Below are 18,135 nucleotides of genomic sequence, written 5' to 3'. Positions count from 1 at the left end.
ACAGGTGACAACAGTAGCAAGTCATCCAAGGCACACTTGGAACACAAAGTTCCAGACCCACAAACAAGGTCAGGCCCTGCCAACACCCCTGCCAACTGCCCAATGGAGAAGAAAGCACAGTTACTGTAGGCGATAACAGACACTTGAAAACCCAAGTTATACAACCAGTTAAGCAGAGGCAACATCATCTTCCAACACAAAGAATGTGGCCAGGGTTATATGACCTCAATATTACTCCAAGAAATATTTTTCCCCACCACTCCCAGCCTCCCCACTCTTCCAAACAAATACACCCTATGTAACCAACCACTGACATTCTTTGAACAGGTTGTATTCACATACTGTTCCATGACTTTATGCTATTCACTTTGCCCATAATACCATGTGCTCATTCATTCATTTATTCAGGAACAAATTATTGGATTCATTCACCAATTGTGATTGATTTTTTTATTGAAACATAGTTGATTTACAGTGATTCAGGTATACAGTAAAGTGATTCAATTATATGTATATTCAATGTAGTTCCCAGTGCTCTACAGTAGATACTTGTTATTTATCTTTTTTATCTATGATAGTTATGCATCTGTTAACCCCAAACTCCTAATTTATCCCTCCTTCATCCTCTTTTCCCCTTTGGTAGCCATAAGTTTGTTCTCTGTGTCTGTGAATCTATCTCCATTTTGTTGTTGTTCACTCACTCACTCGTGTCCAACTCTGTAACCCTATGGACTGCAGCACACCAGTCTTCCCTGTCCTTCAGTATCTCCCAGAGTTTGCTCAAACTTTTGTCCATTGAGTTAATGATGCCATCCAACTATCTTATCCTCTGTCACCTCCTTCCCCTCCTGCGCTCAATCTTTCCCAGCATCAGAGTGTTTTCCAATGAGTCAGCTCTTCACATCAGAGGGCCAAAGAACTGGAGCTTCGGCAGCAGTCCATCCAATGAGTATTCAGGGTTGATTTACTGGTTTGACTTTAGGATTGATTTACTTTAGGATTGACTGGTTTGATCTCCAAGGGAGTCTCAAGAGTCTTCTCCAGCACTACAGTTTGAAAGCATCAATTCTGTTTGTAAATAAGTTCGTTTGTATCTTTTTTTTAATATATTCCACATATAAGCGATATCATATGATATTTGTCTGTCTGATTTTCTCTGATTTATTTAAATTTTCTAGTTTGTTGATTGCCGGTTATGTCCCAGGCACTGTGCTAGGCACTGGGGATATTGTGATGGAAAAAACAGACATGGTCCCTGCACTCTTGAGGGAGAGACAATAAGCAAGTAGAAATATTTGCTTACATGTTGTGATAAGTGCCCAGAAGAATTTTTGCTGGCAGAGAAAACACTAGATGGCACTGACTGTAGAGAGAGTGGTTAAGAGAGGCCTCCCGGGTACCTCTCCTGAGAAGCATTTCCTCACCAGCCCACACACCCACCCCACTCACTCAATGATCTCTGCTCCAAAGTCATTTGATTCTACTTTTGACTTGACACCTCTCTTTGATGGTTGGTTTCTGAGGCCAAAACTCTGTTTCTGTATTAGTTCTCTCAGTACAAGGAGGAGAGAGGGGAAAACACATGGGGTTTGGAAATCCAAAGGCCCGACTATAAATTACAGTCTTCCACGTGAATTCTGGAATGCTTAGCGAGTCACCTGATTTCATTATTTTAGCCTGGGTTCCTTAGAAGCAGAGCTGGATATATAAAAGCCTGTGTACAGGGTGTTCATTTGGGAACAAGCCCCAAGGAATAGAAGTGAAGGGTGGAAAGTGAAATGGGGAAAAGAGGGAGAGCCAGCCCAAGTATGCATGGCTGAGTGGGCCACCTCTACAGACGCTGGGCCTGTGAGCCCTGGAGGAGCCCTGGGAAATTGGTCTTAGGTGACTGAGGCAAGTTTTCATCTGCTGGTCCACACCTCCCTCCCTACTGATGAAGGGAGCCCACATGAGGACAGACACCTCTCCATTCCTGTTTCACAATATATGAGTTTCCAGTAAGATGCCATGGGCCCGTCATCCGGGGTGTCAGAGACAGCCCAGGGCAGGAAGCAGCAGTGCACGCCCAAGGCCAGATGCTGGCCAACTGTACCCACATGGAGCCGGGCAGTCCTTGTGTACAGCTAGTTCATGAGGCAGTGACTGGAGGAAGAGAGAGGCGAGGAGGGTTTAAGTTGAGGCATCTGATACCCTCATCTAGAAAACAGTCACAGCAATAAAAATGCCTGCCTCTTAGGTGTGTGAGAGTTAAATGAGATGCTCCAAATGAAATGGTCTGTAACCTGCAGACATCATACACTGACCACTACTGCCCTTACAGTGAACTCTATTTATACCAAGAAAGTGCCTGACATACGATTAAACAAAAATCAAATGAGAGTCAGGTGAATAAGTAAAAGGAGTAGACATGTCCTAGGATCTTTACCAAAGGTTCCTACCTGTGTGAAATGAAGACATACATTTCACTCAGTCCAGGTCCCTTCCATATTCAGTTAGATTAGAATGAAGTAAATGGTGGCAGGAGAGACATTTTGAAAGTAGCTTACTTGAAAAACACATTAAGGCCATGCCCTTGGGAGAAGAGACCTAGAAAAGGTTTATTTGCCTATAAATGCAGCCCCATAAATAGGCTTAATTTTCTTTGACTTTGTCTTCAGTTCAGTTCAGTCTCTCAGTCGTGTCTGACTCTCTTCGACCACATGGACTGCAGCACGCCAGGCCTCCCAGTCCATCACCAACTCCCAGAGTTTACTCACACTCACGTCCATTTGAGTTGTTGACGCCATCCAACCATCTCATCCTCTGTCATCCCCTTCTCATCCCGCCTTCAATCTTCCCAGCATCAATGTCTTTTCAAATGAGTCAGCTCTTCGCATCAGGTGGCCAAAGTATTGGAATTTGAGCTTCAGCATCAGTCTTTCCAATGAATATTCAGGACTGATTTCCTTTAGCTTGGACTGGTTGGATCTCCTTGCAGTCCAAGGGACTCTCAAGAGTCTTCTCTAACACCACAGTTCAAAAGCATCAATTCTTTGATGCTCAGCTTTCTTTATAGTCCACATCCATACATGACTACTGGAAAAACCAGAGCCTTGACTAGATGGACATTTGTTGGCAAAGTAATGTCTCTGCTTTTTAATATGCTGTCTGTGTTGGTCATAACTTTTCTTCCAAGGAGTAAGTGTCTTTTAATTTCATGGCTGCAGTGATTTTGGAGCCCCCCAAAATAAAGTCTGTCACTGTTTCCACTGTTTCCCCATCTATTTCTCATGAAGTGATGGAATAAGATGCCATGATCTTAGTTTTCTGAATGTTGAGTTTTAAGCCAACTTTTTCACTCTCCTCTTTCACCTTCATCAAGAGGCTCTTTAGTTCTTCTTCACTTTCTGCCATAAGGGTGGTGTCATCTGCATATCTGAGATTATTGATATCTCTCCTGGCAATCTTGATTCCAGCTTGTGCTTCTTCCAGCCCAGCATTTCTCTTGATGTACTCTGCATATAAGTTAAATAAGCAGGGTGACAATATACAGCCTTGACATACTCCTTTTCCTATTTGGAACCAGTCTGTTGGTCCATGTCCAGTTCTAACTGTTGCTTCCTGACCTGCATACAAATTTCTCAAGAGGGAGGTCAGGTGGTCTGGTATTTCCATCTCTTTCAGAATTTTCCACAGTTTATCGTGATCCTCACAGTCAAAGGCTTTGGCATAGTCAATAAAGCAGAAATAGATGTTTTTCTGGAACTCTCTTGCTTTTTTGATGATCCAGCGGATGTTGGCAATTTGATCTCTGGTTCCTCTGCCTTTTCTAAAACTTGAACATTTGGAAGTTCATGGTTCACGTATTGCTGAAGCCTGGCTTGGAGAATTTTGAGCATTACTTTACTAGCATGTGAGAAGAGTGCAATTGTGCGATAGTTTGAGCATTCTTTGGCATTGCCTTTCTTTGGGATTGGAATGAAAACTCACCTTTTCCAGTCCTGTGGCCACTGCTGAGTTTTCCAAATTTGCTGGCCTATTGAGTGCAGCACTTTCACAGCATCATCTTTTAGGATTTGAAATAGCTCAACTGGAATTCCATCACCTCCACTAGCTTTGTTCATAGTGATGCTTGCTAAGGCCCACTTGACTTTACATTCCAGGATGTCTGGCTCTAGGTAAGTGATCACACCATCGTGATTATCTGGGTCATGAAGATCCTTTTTGTACAGTTCTTCTGTGTACTCTTGATACCTCTTCTTAATATCTTCTGCTTCTGTTAGGTCCATACCATTTCTGCCCTTTATTGAGCCCATCTTTGCATGAAATGTTCCCTTGGTATATCTAATTTTCTTGAAGAGATCTCTAGTCTTTCCCATTCTATTGTTTTCCTCTAATTCTTTGCACTGATCACTGAGGAATGCTTTTTTCTCTCTCCTTGCTACTCTTTGAAACTCTGCATTCAAATGGGTATATCTTTCCTTTTCTCCTTTGCTTTTCACTTCTCTTTGTCTTCGCTTTCTCTTTTGTCTTTTGCTTTCTCTTTTGACTTTGTCTAATACCTGACAAAATACTCAAACAGAATTTGGGTAAGAAACCATTTGAAACTATGTAGAAGATGGAGTTCTCTCTGTCTTAAAAGCTTATAAACCATGGAGAAGGGAGAAGAAGGCAAATGACATTCAGTCATAAACTATAAAGCAGGCCTAGCATGTTGCTATGGTCAGTAATCACACATGATAACCGATTATGTGGATTGAAATCAGGTAGCATCAACCTGGGAAGGTTTCGTTTCATTGCAACTTACTTTGGTTCAATTAGCACTTGAAGACCCAGTAATAGTCAGAACCTGGACTGTGCTGGGGCAGTGGGACTCTAAGAGTGGTGAGGGCAACAGATAAGAAAATGAACAGTGAGGGATTTCCCTGGCAGTCCATTGGTTAAGTCACTGTGCTATCAAGCAGAGAATGTGGGTTCAATTCCTGGTCAAGGAAATAAGATCCCATATGCTGTGTGCCATGGCCAAAAAATTAAAATAATAAATATAATTAAACACAGCAAGTGTCAGAAATGCAATCAAGAGAGGCACACAGAGTAAGGGATGCCGAGAATAGGTATAAACAAAGGACACCTAACTCAGTTCACAGGGGAAGCAAGGAAGGACCAAGACAGTTTTCCAAAAAGAAGAGATACTCCTGTAAGGCTGGATGCAGAAGCAGTTGGATGGTGCAAAGGGAAGAGGGAGTATTAGGCAGGGAGAATAGCCCAGACGAAGGCCTGGGTGTAGGAGGGAACCTGGTGCTTTGAAGGAATTGCAAGAGGGTCTGTATTTTCAGGGAGCTTGGTGGATGTGGTGGGAGGTGAGGCTGCAGCTATAGGACCTAGTGAGGGCAGGATCATAAGGAGTCTTCCATGTCAGACTAATACATTTGAGCTGCCTAAGGGGAAAGGCAAGCCATGGAAGGACTTTGAGTGGTAGGATGACATGATCCCATCAGTGCTCTTCAAGACACCTCTGGCCATGGTGTGAGAAAGTGGGAGACAGAGTGTGTTTGGCTACATGTGGGAGCAGGGAGCTGGGTTTGGAAATGATTGTGGTGGTCAGTCTGGGGAGAGGTGGTAATGACCAGTGACAGTAGAGTAGGGACAGGACAGTGACATAGTGATGGATTTCTGGGGGGCAGGGGAAAACCAACATGCTGATCACCATTTCTTTGGGTGTGGAAAGTGGAGGAGCAGGGGGAATCAGAATGAATCCCCAATTCCTGCCTCAGGCGACCCAGTGGATGTTTGTGCCATTTGGTAAAGAGAAGAAAGGTTTGTTCAATTCAATACAGCAGAATTGGAAGAAGAGTAAAGTTGGAGGAGACATCTACTTGGAAAATGTTGTATTTTTCTCTAGTTGTTTTTGGGACATGGGATCCTTTTGTAATATTTTTGCCCTCGAAAAGGGGTAAAACCCTCAAAGGCTCTGAGGCCTCCTGTAGATGGTTGAGTAAGCCATGCCAGCAAAAGGGCATCAGGCCAAGGAAGTGAGTAGGACTAAAATGTGGTTCACACTTGCTCCTTAGGTGTCGCTAGCCAGGGCTGCATCTGCCCAGCAAGGAAGGGCACCATGCTGGATATTTCCATGTGCCTCTCCTGATCCAGTCTCCATGCTTCACCCTCCTGTGGGCCCTGGATGGCTGGCCTGTGTGGACTGCATTTCTCACCCTGGATTTCCTAGCAGGAGGCCCTGGCAGGGGATCAAACAGAGGAATGTTTATGTCTCTGCTCCCTCCCTACTGGGTGGTCTCTCTCCCTTTACTGAGGGGCACGGCTCCCATGGCATCAGTCCCTGTTGGGTTCGAGCTCGGGGTTCTCTCCTATTCCTCAGGGTTGGGCTGTTAATGCCTGTACACTGTTCTGTCTCCAGGATGCTGTGTCATTCCTTGTGGGTTTCTCTAAGTCCCACCCACACCTTTGAAAATGGGGCCTCCCTTACACTCTCCTTGGTATCCAGTTTGAGGGTTTTGGCTGGAACCAGGACTGACTTGGAATATTTTTCTAATTAACAGAGAGCAACATCTCCATTTACTTAACCATGCACCTGTGGAGCTGTGGCACTCAGAGGGACACCTGTTTCTCATTCTTACAAAGATGCTGTGTTAGCAAGGAGGCCCTTTAGGTTCTCAAACTCAGCCAGCCTTAATCCATAGGTACTAGAATACATTTTCAGTCTGACCCAAATTTTTGAGTCAGAAAGGAAGACGAAAGATGGTAGTTGTCTGAGTCCATTTGAGCTGCTGCAACAAAGTACCAGAGCCTGGAGCTTATCAGTTCAGTCACTCAGTCATGTCCGACTCTCTGCGACCCCCCAGACTGCAACACGCTAGGCTTCCCTGTCCATCACCAACTCCCAGAATTTGCTTATCAAGTCGGTGGTGCCAGCCAACCATCTCATCCTCTGTCATCCCCTTCTCCTCCTGCCTTCAGTCTTTCCCAGCATCAGGGTCTTTCCCAATGAGTCAATTCTTCGCATTAGGTGGCCGAAGTATTTTTGCTTCAGCTTCAACATCAGTCCTTCCAGTGAATATTCAGGACTGGTTTCCTTTAGGATTGACTGGTTTGATCTTGCTGTCCAAGGGATTCTCAAGAGTCTTCTCCAATACTACAGTTCAAAAGTATCAATTCTTTGGTGCTCAGCTTTCTTTATGATCCAACTCTCACATCCATACATGACTACTGGAAAAACCTAGCTTTGACTAGAGGACCTTTGTCAGCAAAGGTTGGCTTTATAAACTACAGAAATTTATTTTTCAGAGTCCTGGTGGCTGGAAGTCCAAGATCAGAGCACCAGTGTAGTTGAGTTCTGGTGAAGGCCCTCTTCCTGGTTCATAACTGGCATCTTCTCACTGTGTGCTGACTTGGTGGAGAGGACCTAGGGTCTCTGTGGGCATCTTTGGTAAGGGCCCTAATCCTATTCTTGTAAATGTGAGGCAACAAGTCAGAGGAGCTAAGGAACCTGTAGGCTTGTTCCCTGTCTTCTCTGTACTCAGAACCCACCACCAAGACTGAGAAAGAGGGAACTGTTGGTTCCTATTCTTCCTCTGGCCCTTTCCAAGCTTTGGGTGTGGGGCACTGTGCTCATTTAGGATTGCTGAGCTATCAGATCAGATCAGTCGTTCAGTCGTGTCCGACTCTTTGCGACCCCATGAATTGCAGCACGCCAGGCCTCCCTGTCCATCACCAACTCCTGGAGTTCACTGAGACTCATGTCCATCTAGCCAGTGATGCCATCCAGCCATCTCATCCTCTGTCGTCCCCTTCTCCTCCTGCCCCCAATCCCTCCTAGCATCAGAGTCTTTTTCCAATGAGTCAACTCTTTGCATGAGGTGGCCAAAGGACTGGAGTTTCAGCTTTAGCATCATTCCTTCCAAAGAAATCCCAGGGCTCATCTCCTTCAGAATGGACTGGTTGGATCTCCTTGCAGTCCAAGGGACTCAAGAGTCTTCTCCAACACCACAGTTCAAAAGCATCAATTCTTCAGCACTCAGCCTGCTTCACAGTCCAACTCTTACATCCATACATGACCACAGGAAAAACCACAGCCTTGACTAGATGAACCTTTGTTGGCAAAGTAACGTCTCTGCTTTTGAATATGCTATCTAGGTTGGTCAGGAGTAGGCGTATTTTAATTTCATGGCTGCAGTCACCATCTGTAGTGATTTTGGAGCCCAGAAAAATAAAATCAGCCACTGTTTCCCCATCTATTTCCCATGAAGTGGTGGGACCGGATGCCATGATCTTCGTTTTCTGAATGTTGAGTTTTAAGCCAACTTTTTCACTCTCCTCTTTCACTTTCATCAAGAGGCTTTTTAGTTCCTCTTCACTTTCTGCCATAAGGGTGGTGTCATCTGCATATCTGAGGTTATTGATATTTCTCCTGGCAATCTTGATTCCAGCTTGTGTTTCTTTCAGTCCAGTGTTTCTCATGATGTACTCTGCTGAGCTATAGGCAGTGTTAAAGAGGCTCTGGAATCTCAAATCTACTGCTTGACTGTCTGGACTCCTTATTCCAGGAAGTTAGAAATCTTCCAAGGAGCTTATCTGAAATTAAGGCTTAAAAAGATCATTGCAGTTTGATATTTTGGTGAAATCCTAAGTACCAGGGCTCTCTTACCAAAGTAATCAATCAGCAAGGAATCAATCTTGTTCTGTTTGTCTGCCTTCCCAGATGTTCTCTAACATCCTGTGAGGCAGGAGTGAGCAAAGTGCCTTACTCAGCCTTAGGCAGCTCTAGCCCTCTGAACTGCTTATGTTTTTCTACCCCAAGCTACTGATACTTGTACTGAAATGGTGGGATCTCCCCTAACCTCTTCCCCTGCCTTCCCCACTCCACCATGGTTGAATGAGAGGGTTTAGAATTTAGATCAAGACTTCGCTCTCCCTTGTTCCTTCCCCTTTTATTCATTAATGTATTAATTATTTGTTCATTGATTTGAATCTGGAGTCTGAACCTTAGCTAGCTAGCACCCCTCCTACCACTAGGATTTAGATTTACATCTGGGAGTGCTTAGCTGATTTGTGGGTGAGCCCACCTTGCCTCTATGTATCTGAAGGACAGGAACCTCCTAGGAAAGCCTTAGTCCAGAGGACTAGAAAGTGGAGGATACCTACTGGGTTCAGTTGCAGTGAATCAGCAGTGGGCTGGGGCTTGGGGTGGTCCTGGTGGGATTTTGGAAACAGCAAAGCACCTGTCACTCAGGTGTCCTCTGATGTAGCAGGCAAGGACTTGTGCCTGAGTCCTTAGGTGACAGTATTAGTAAAAGGGCAAATCAAAACTAAACTAGCTCTTATCACTCCAACATCCTAAAGTTACAGAAAACAGCAGTAGCAGCAACAGCAGCAGCCCAGGGCAGGGCAGCTGTCAGCATCCTTATCCTGGGCACGAGCAGGCACCAGCTTGGAGGGGATGCCTCACATGGCCACTTTTGGTGTCAGCAGCAATGGAGACACCAGCCCAGTAAGAACAGGTGAGGAAGAAAGCGGCAGGTGCCACACATAACTGCAGGGTCCCTGTGCTTGGTAGCTATATGATAATCCCTGAGGAATCCCAGATTTGAGGGGATCAACTTGATGGGAGGATGGGGCATTAGAGCAGCCACAGAGTGTGTTGCAGTAAATCCTGAGAACCTTGGTTTGTGTGTCTTTTAAATTAAGATCCTATTTCACTCCAAGGAGTGAAGTTTGGGGGACACATTCCTTAAATCCAATTTAGTTCCAAACAGAATTTGCAGGAGCTTTAGATGAAAGCCCGAGATTAAAAACAAACAAACAAACAAAAAAACAGGCAGCTGTGTAAACAGGGTCCATACCTGCCTGGGAGGGACATGCACATGTGCGTGCACGCACACGCACACACACACACACATCTTCCTCTCTATGGAAAGGTCTGGGAAATTGCCAACTGACCTGTGGTCCCTTTTGGCCAATTAGAAATTCAGAACTGCTGTAATTAGAACAAGAATTTCTGAGGCCCTCAGAGTGTCACAGAAAGTTCGAGCTGAAGGCATTCCCAAGGTGTCAGATGAGAGGGCAGGGAGGGAACATGAAACAATGGAGTGTCACAGGCGAGACAGTGTAAAGATTTGAGGGCAGAAACTAGCTTCCATATTTGTGACACAATAGAGACCTGCCTGGGAAAAAGACAGAACAACATTTATTAAGCACCTAATTCATGTCTAATTCTGTGCTTTCCTGCACACCGCATCTCATCTCATCCTCATGTAGCTCTGTGATAGGAACAAGGCTTAGACGGGGCAGATGGTTTATCCAAGGTGACCTGGGCAGTGAAACAGAACCAGGAGTTGAAATCCAGGTCTCCAAGGACACACAGTCCAGCCCTAGTGGCCCCCAGATGCACATGTACCTGTATGTATTTTAGCAAAGGCCGCAGCTAGTAAGTTCTAGGCTCTGTCCTAAGCACTTGACAAATATTAACTCCTTTAATACTCACAATAACCCTAGGACATACATATCATCATTATTCCTAGGTCCCAGGAAGCAGAGAGAGATCATTCAGCTTGCTGAGGCCCCAAACCTAGTGGCAGACACAGCAGAGCCGGGAGCCTGGCTAAGAGCCTGTTCTTCTCAGTACCCCTCCAGGTTATCTCTATGTGAAGGGAAGGGCATCTACTGAATGCTTACTCTAGGCCAGCCCCGTTGGGAGTATTTTGAGTGCTTTGAATTTATTACCTGGTTTGGTTCACAAGGCCAGAGTGCATAGATACTAAAGGCCTCTGAAGACCACATAGGCATGTGTGCTCAGTCGTGTCTGATGTTTTGCAACCACATGGACTGTAGCCAGCCAGGCTCCTTTGTCCATGGAATTTTCTAGGCAAAAATACTGGAGTGGGTTGCCCTTTCCTTCTTCACAGAATCTTCCTGATCCAGGGGTCAAACCCACATCTCTTGCTGTCCTGCATTGTCAGGCAGATTCTTTACCAGCTGAGCCACCAGGGAAGCCCACATAGTATGGTGGCTAAATTCCAAGTGTGGATTCTGGAGTCAGACACTTACTTGTTAAATGACCTTGGGTAAATGCTTTAATCTTTCAGTGGTTCTTTCATCACCTGTAAAGCGAGAGTCATCATGGTTTTGGCTTCAGATTTGAGATAAAGATTACTTGAATTTTGTTTTGTTTTGTTTTATCTATTTGGCTGCACCAGTCTTAGCTGCAGAATGCAAGATCTCTGATCTTTGTTGTGGCATGCAGAATCTATTTCCCTGTCCAGGGATTGAACCTGGGTCCCCTGCATTGGGAGCTCAGAATCTTAGCCACTGGGCCACCAGGCAAGTCCCTAATTAAGTTATTTTATGCCAAGTGTTTAGCATAGTGTCTAGCCAGTAGAAAGTGCTTGGAGTACTTTTTAAGGCGAGCAAAAGAGCTGGCACGAAACTCACAGGACTGGAAGGGGTCCTGGTGAAATTCTGTGGCTGGTGCTCAAGCATCCAGGTCAGCATCCACACATGCTGTGGCTGTGATTTCTGTGTCCCGCAAGGTCCTGCCAGCTGTCTTTTGGCAAGTCAGATCTCATAAGGGCTCTGGCTGGCCATTGCTATTTTCAGCCAGTGAAATGGATTCCCTCTAACCTAAGAAATAAGCTAAAAGCAGAAATGAGAAGTAACTAGGAGGCCACAGGATACCAGAGGAAACTTGTCCATTCAGGACCAGAGAGTCTGTCCTGGATAAGTGCTCGGACTCTGCCATCCTTGAAACAGAGCCTTGACTGCCTGGAGGTTAATCAACATTCCAGGGCTATTTGACATGGCAGGAAATAATAAATGACTCTGTGATATCAACCTGACTGCTTAGCCTCAAGGCCAGGATAGTGCTTGCAGGGCTCTCCCGGCAACCTGGAGGCTGGTAGCAGTGGGTTGATACACTGCTGATAAAGCAGTCACTAGCCCCGCACTCACCTCTGCGCCCTCTCTCCAGCCTGGGCCACTTGTCCCACTTTGGAAGCTCTGATGTTCTGGGAAAATCATCCAGTAGGGTTGGAATGTGTGGGCAGAGCTGGTCCATGGAACTTGGGTCCTGGTTGCAGAAGAAATGGCTGCTTAGCTCTGAATCTGTGCTGAGATGAAGCAGCATAGGGAGCTAGAGTAGGAGGCTGAAGGAGCTGTGATGACCGTCCATCTTCTATGTTCCATGAGGCTAAGAAGCTTCTTGCCTTCCACACACATTCTGAGCTTTATTTATGCACATTGTATCCTTTACTGGTAGGGACTCTTCTCCCCATTTTATAAGTGAAGGAACCATGGCCTAGAAACATTGGATAAGTGCATGGCACAGCAAGGAAGGCCCACAGGTCTGGGAGGATGGCCAGAGAGGCGGGGAAGGCTCGAGTAGGGAGGCGCTCATCTGTTTTATCTTTATCACAGAGCGAAGGGTCACCATTACAGTTTTAAGCACAGACAGGGCAAAATTAGACTTGCATTTTGAAGAGCGGAGGCTCTGGCTGCTGCGTGGAGAATGAATTGAATGAAGGGAGCCGAGTTCTGAGTCTAAGGCTGTGGTCCAGGTGAGAGGCAATGCTGAACTCACCTGGTGGTGATGGAATGAAGTGGATGGAACCCAGAGAGATGTAAAAGGCTAGTGCCTGCCTGCATTTGAGGGGGCCTTGGCAAATAAATGCATCTCCTTCTAGCAAGTTTTCCATGGAAGAAACATTCAAAAGCCACACAGTTAAGACAAAGGAAGAAATCTCAGATCCCATGCTTGCTAAAGAACAAAACTTGAAGCTTCCCAGGAATTACCAGAAAGGGATTGATGCTCTATTTGCAAACTTTTCACAAATATAGTCCAGACAGTGAGCAACTAAAATTATTGTGTGGTTGGAAACACTTGGAAAGAAATTAAGCTGGGAGTTCACCTTCCACATCCTTCCGTGTCCAGCATCGTTAAGGGCCTGGGCCACAGGAGCCATGTCTCATAAGAGACAATGCCAACTCCTCCCCCAATTCTGCGGGTCTGTGCTTTTCATCCCTTCTATTCCCAGCATTTTAGCATCATCTATGGCAAAGTAAATGGGAAAGAAAGTCAGTAATTGACTTATGGGAAAGAATAAGAAAGCTATATGGAGAGTTTGGCTGAGGGTCCAGTGAGGGACCCTGACAACCACCTGGTGCTAGGCATTGATGTGTATAAATAAAGACGTTTTTTTCCCTGGTGGCTCAGAGGTTAAAGCGTCTGCCTCTAGTGCGGGAGACCTGGGTTCGATCCCTGGGTCGGGAAGATCCCCGGGAGAAGGAAATGGCAACCCACTCCAGTATTCTTGCCTGGAGAATCCCATGGACGGAGGACCCTGGTGGGCTACAGTCCACGGGGTCACAAAGAGTCAGACACGACTGAGCGGCTTAACTTTCACTTTTTGGGAAGCATAGAGCATGACATATAGCAGCTAAGAGAAGCAAGCCCTAATTATATAGCAATTTCCCATTAAGTAACTAGAAGAATCATAAATGGAGAAGTGGGTGTGACCCCAGGCATTTTATGGCTGAAGCTGAGAGTTGGGAAAGAGTGACTCCCCATAATTTTCACAGAGCTAAGTCAGACTCCAGGACAAGGGCTGGGGCCTATGGTCACTCTCTTTTGTTGAATGAATGAGTGAATGAACGAATGAATGAATGAGGACCCTAGACTTCCAATAGAAGCTTGCTTCAGCCACATGCATTCCTGTTCACTCATCTGGAACACTGGTCCTACAAGTTATGTGGCTGAATCCCTGAATTAGCCTATCAGAAACTCTGGCCTACATTACTTGGCTTCATTTTCCCTGAAGCATTTACCATTATTTGAATTTCTTAAGTTGCTTGTTTACTCATCTATCATTGGTCATATATCCTTGAGGTCAGAGACTTGATATTTGTTTGAAACAATGGCCCTGGGCCTATGTGAATGCCCAAAGTTGATAAATTAATAAATTGAAGCCTTATAAATACTATGACATAAAAGTCACCAGCTGGAAGATGGGCAACTAAATAGTTCACTCAGTGCTTATTGTGTGAACCAACTAATTACATCACTTTTTTGGGGTCAGCTAATTAGAATATATATCTCACAGATCAACACAAATGAATATTTATAAAACAAATGCAAGGCACAAAATATCAATGTCAATGAAGTAACATGAGCATGTAAGTCTGCTAACAAAAAAACTATATTAGAATACTCAGTAATACCATTACAAAAAAATAGCTGTAATATAAATATTTAACCAAAAGTGTGAACTAAACATTTGTTACTTCATTTGTAGGAAGATAAACTCCTGCTTCTGCTGGGTGTTTCTAAGTTTCCAAACAATTGCTTGAAGTTTCCAGTAGCCTGAATCATTTATTTTTAAAATGTTTTATTTATTGGAATATAATAGTTGATTTCCAATGTTGTGTTAGTTTCTGCTGTACAGTCAAGTAAATTGGTTATACATATACATATACATCCAGTCCTTTTTTAGATTCTTTTCCTGAACAGGTCATTACAAAGTATTGAGTCGAGTTCCATGTGCTATACAGTAGGTCCTTATTAGTTTATATATAGTAGTGTGTCTTTGTCAGTCCCAATCTCCCATTTTATCCTTCCCCTTTCCTTTCCCATCTGGTAACCATAAGTTTGTTTTCTACATATGTGACTCTATATCTGTTTTATAAACAAGCTCATTTGTATTGTTTCTTCAGATTCTACATACAAATGATATCATACGATATTTGTCTTTCTGTGTTTGACTTACTTCACTTAGTATGACAGTCTCTAGGTCCAACCCAGTTGCTGCAAATGACATTATTTCATCCTTTTTTATGGCTGAATAATATCCCTTTGTATATATGTACCACATCTTATTTATGCATTCATCTGTTGATGGATATTGTGGTTGCTTCCACATCTCGGCTATTGTAAGTAGTGCTTCTATGAACATTGGGGTGCATGTATTTTTTTATTAGAATCTTCTTTGGATATATGCCCAGGAGTGGGATTGCTGGATAATGTAGTAGTTCTATTTTCAGTTTTTTAATGAACCTCCAAACAATTCTCCATAATAATTGTACTATTTTACATTCCCACCAACAGTGTCAGAGGGTTCTCTTTCCTCCATATCCTCTCCAGAATTCCAAACAATTTAAATAGAGCATTTTTTGAGTGCACAGTCATTGTAAGATGTCAGTGTTATGATTGAGATTAAGGCCCAGCCTCCTAGAAAACAAAGCCACAGTGAGAGAATTCCTGTTTGTCACATCCAAGGAATAAACCAAACAACCACTGCTTAAGAATGAGATTCTAATGAGGTGGATGAAACTGGAGCCTATTATACAGAGTGAAGTAAGCCAGAAAGAAAAACACCAATACAGTATACTAACGCATATATATGGAATTTAGAAAGATGGTAACAATAACCCTGTGTACGAGACAGCAAAAGAGACACTGATGTATAGAACAGTCTTATGGACTCTGTGGGAGAGGGAGAGGGTGGGAAGATTTGGGAGAATGGCATTGAAACATGTAAAATATCATGTATGAAATGAGTTGCCAGTCCAGGTTTGATGCACGATACTGGATGCTTGGGGCTGGTGCACTGGGACGACCCAGAGGGATGGAATGGGGAGGGAGGAGGGAGGAGGGTTCAGGATGGGGAACACATGTATACCTGTGGCGGATTCATTTTGATATTTGGCAAAACTAATACAGTTATGTAAAGTTTAAAAATAAAATAAAATTAAAAAAAAGAAAAAAAAAGAATGAGATTAGGCCCCAGAATGTTCAGGTCCTTTTCCCTTCCCCATTCAACACCCCAGAGATGAGGATGTGCCAGAGATTTCAAGTTGCAGGTCCTCAGGGCCATGGTGACTTGTCTTCTTTTGAAGTGTGCCCAGGAGAGGCCCAAGTACAAATGACGCATATTAAATGCTATTTGGTTAAGATGCTGAGGAAACTGGCAGACACTTTGTGTTGGTCACGTTGTTATTCCTCCAGTAAATAACCATTGGAGGAAGCCCGGCAAAACTGAATAGCTCAGCAAACCACCCCCCACCATCACCAATCTTTGCAACTGCCTACAGGCACTGGAGCTATTGTGCAAGAGGCACATCTGGTTAAGAGCATCTGAATGAAATTTCAGTCTGCTAATCTGTGTTTTTTAAACTTCTCATTAGCAATTTGCTCTTACCTGGAGGCTAGTCAGGATAAAACTGAAGATCAAAGAGACACAGGCTTGTAGCTCTGCTAATATTTCATGCTTTTTCTTTTTCCTGTTACTCTTCAGGCTGAAAAAAAAAAAAGGTGGGGGGGGTGGAGGAAGTGAGTTTGCATCTTGCTGCCTGGTGCTAGGCAGACAAAAAGGTTTTTTTGCACGTGGAAGAAACTCTAGAAAACCCTTGGGTCTTTGAATGAGAGAGCAACATGCTTGGTCTTCATGCCACTTTGGAGCAGAAATTATCTGGTGAGCTGACCCATCTTTGGATTCCTATTTCAAGTTTATCCACTTATTGGATGTGGCCTCAAAGTCAATCATTGATGATCAGAGCTATGCGATCCTCCACCAACCCTCAGATCAGATCAGATCAGATCAGTCGCTCAGTCGTGTCCGACTCTTTGCGACCCCATGAATCGCAGCACGCCAGGCCTCCCTGTCCATCACCAACTCCCGGAGTTCACTGAGACTCATGACCATCGAGTCAGTGATGCCATCCAGCCATCTCATCCTCTGTCATCCCCTTCTCCTCCTGCCCCCAATCCCTCCCAGCATCAGAGTCTTTTCCAATGAGTCAACTCTTCGCATGAGGTGGCCAAAGGACTGGAGTTTCAGCTTTAGCATCATTCCTTCCAAAGAAATCCCAGGGCTCATCTCCTTCAGAATGGACTGGTTGGATCTCCTTGCAGTCCAAGCGACTCTCAAGAGTCTTCTCCAACACCACAGTTCAAAAGCATCAATTCTTCGGCGCTCAGCCTTCTTCACAGTCTAACTCTCACATCCATACATGACCACAGGAAAAACCATAGCCTTGACTAGACGGACCCTTGTTGGCAAAGTAATGTCTCTGCTTTTGAATATGCTATCTAGGTTGGTCATAACTTTCCTTCCAAGCAGTAAGCGTCTTTTGATTTCATGGCTGCAGTCACCATCTGCAGTGACTTGGGAGCCTAGAAAAATAAAGTCTGACACTGTTTCCACTGTTTCCCCATCTATTTCCCTTGAAGTGATGGGACCACATGCCATGATCTTCGTTTTCTGAATGTTGAGCTTTAAGCCAACTTTTTCACTCGCCACTTTCACCTTCATCAAGAGGCTTTTGAGTTCCTCTTCACTTTCTGCAATAAGGGTGGTGTCATCTGCATATCTGAGGTTATTGATATTTCTCCCGGCAATCTTGATTCCAGCTCGTGTTTCTTCTAGCCCAGCGTTTCTCATGATGTACTCTGCATAGAAGTTAAATAAACAGGGTGACAATATACAGCCTTGACGTACTCCTTTTCCTATTTGGAACCAGTCTGTTGTTCCTTGTCCAGTTCTAACTGTTGCTTCCTGACCTGCATACAAATTTCTCAAGAGGCAGATCAGGTGTCTGGTATTCCCATCTCTTTCAGAATTTTCCACAGTTTATTGTGATCCAACCCTAGGTGGTTCCTATTTACCTGTTAGATACCCCTCTACTTTCTCTTTTCTTGGGCCCCTGCCTGGAAAGGTGAGTCTTATACATTGTTAGGGATGATTTTTCTGAATATTCACATTCAGGTCTTTCATGGTCAAGATCCTTCAGATTCAGATCTTTATGATTTTCCTAATGCTATCTCTGCTATCTTAGAAGACTTATAAGAATAAACTTATTCTTATTTCATTCATTCACATAAACATATGGGGGAAAAAAAACTGCTTTCCTATTTTGTAATGGTCCCTCAGGACAATAGCTCTGATTGTGGGGACTCACCAAGTTGTCATGAATAAACAGGATTAGGCTAATGGGAATTTCACATCATAGGACCTCTCTCTACATTGGGATTGATACTGCAATCAAAGATCAATTCTGGGACTGATACTGGAATCAAAGATCACTAATGAATGGTCATAGATTCTTTCATACTGAGCATACAACAAATTTGAAAACTGCCCAAAAACCCCTTTA

At 44.1% G+C, this 18,135-nt stretch overlaps 1 protein-coding gene across 9 annotated transcripts in view; it reads left to right on the top strand.

Moving 5' to 3' along the window:
- NAMPT (nicotinamide phosphoribosyltransferase) overlaps positions 1-18,135 on the top strand; it is a 378,494-nt gene that overhangs the window by 180,772 nt on the left and 179,587 nt on the right. The gene's annotated exons all lie outside the window — the stretch shown is intronic.

Source organism: Bubalus kerabau, chromosome 8, assembly GCF_029407905.1.
Source record: "Bubalus kerabau isolate K-KA32 ecotype Philippines breed swamp buffalo chromosome 8, PCC_UOA_SB_1v2, whole genome shotgun sequence".
NCBI lineage: Eukaryota > Metazoa > Chordata > Mammalia > Artiodactyla > Bovidae > Bubalus > Bubalus kerabau.
Note: the sequence above shows the minus strand (reverse complement) of the source record. Positions and strands in the feature narration are given on the sequence as shown.